Raw genomic sequence first — 1,157 nt, 5'->3', positions numbered from 1 at the left:
AAAAAGATGCTTAAAAACTAAATCTATAATGCAAGAGGTAAAAATGCTAGAGCTTTATGACTTACAATGGTCCTAAAGCTCTGGAAGAAGGTGAGGTACAAGCCGGATTACCAAGAGAATGCTCCACAAAAGTCTTCTTCTTCAATGAGCCAAAAACCACCAAATAAGTGCTTCAATGTCACCAAAAATGGCTAAGGATATCAAGCATGTCGAGATTAGGGTTTTAGGGGGCAAGAGAGTGAGGGAGGCAAAGGATGAGCAACCCTAGCCTTCTCATTCCATTAAATACACGAAATATTAGGTTTTTGGTCATCAGGCTATTCTCACGTCGTGAGCATCCTAAGTCTCATGTCGTGAGGCTCAAAAACATGGGTCAGCTAGTCAATGGTCACTCACGATGTGACCACCATGTCTCACGTTGTGACCCTCTTCCCAAAATCTATAATTCAAGAAATTAAGTACCTCTATGATCCGGGTGTTACAAACAAATTCAATTCAATCAAGGCAAATTTCTAGACTTTTAAAACGATTTAAAATAGAAATCCTATAGATACAAACCCTAACATACTCAATCGACAAAGTCTAAGTGCAATAGAATGGAGTTATCATATGCTCTGATACCACTGATGGGTTTCGAGTCTCATTAGAACAAATAATATGGAAGTGGAAACAACAAACAATTTGATCAACGCTCGAAACATAAGGATCTAAGCTCAAACAATCTATGCAACTTATTAGAACTCAATAGATAGAAGGCATGCGATAGATTTCTTGTAGATTTTTTCTTAAGATGAGCCAGTTGATTGGACTAGAGAATCCAACGGAGCGTTCCTATCTTGTAATCGAACCCACGACACAAAACTTCGGAAAATCTGAACAAGCTACCACGAACCGATATTGTTCATCGTCACGTCATGACAGAAGAGGTGTCACGACATGGCATCGAGCCTTCGAGTTTTCTAAGGTTTTTCTCAAGGTTTCTGACTTTTGGAGTAAGAAGACTAAGTTTTTTTCCATCCAAAACTGGGATTTGACCCCTTTATTTATAGGGAGGTGGTTTGAAACCCTAAAGATAATTACCAAATTTATTATTAATTATCTAGGATTTTAGTGATTATCTAAGAATCAAATCATTCAAGAATATTCTATATTCTCCA

Source organism: Lactuca virosa, chromosome 3 (assembly GCF_052849685.1).
Source record: "Lactuca virosa cultivar CGN04683 chromosome 3, Lactuca_virosa_CGN04683_v6, whole genome shotgun sequence".
Classification (NCBI taxonomy): domain Eukaryota; kingdom Viridiplantae; phylum Streptophyta; class Magnoliopsida; order Asterales; family Asteraceae; genus Lactuca; species Lactuca virosa.
Note: the sequence above shows the minus strand (reverse complement) of the source record.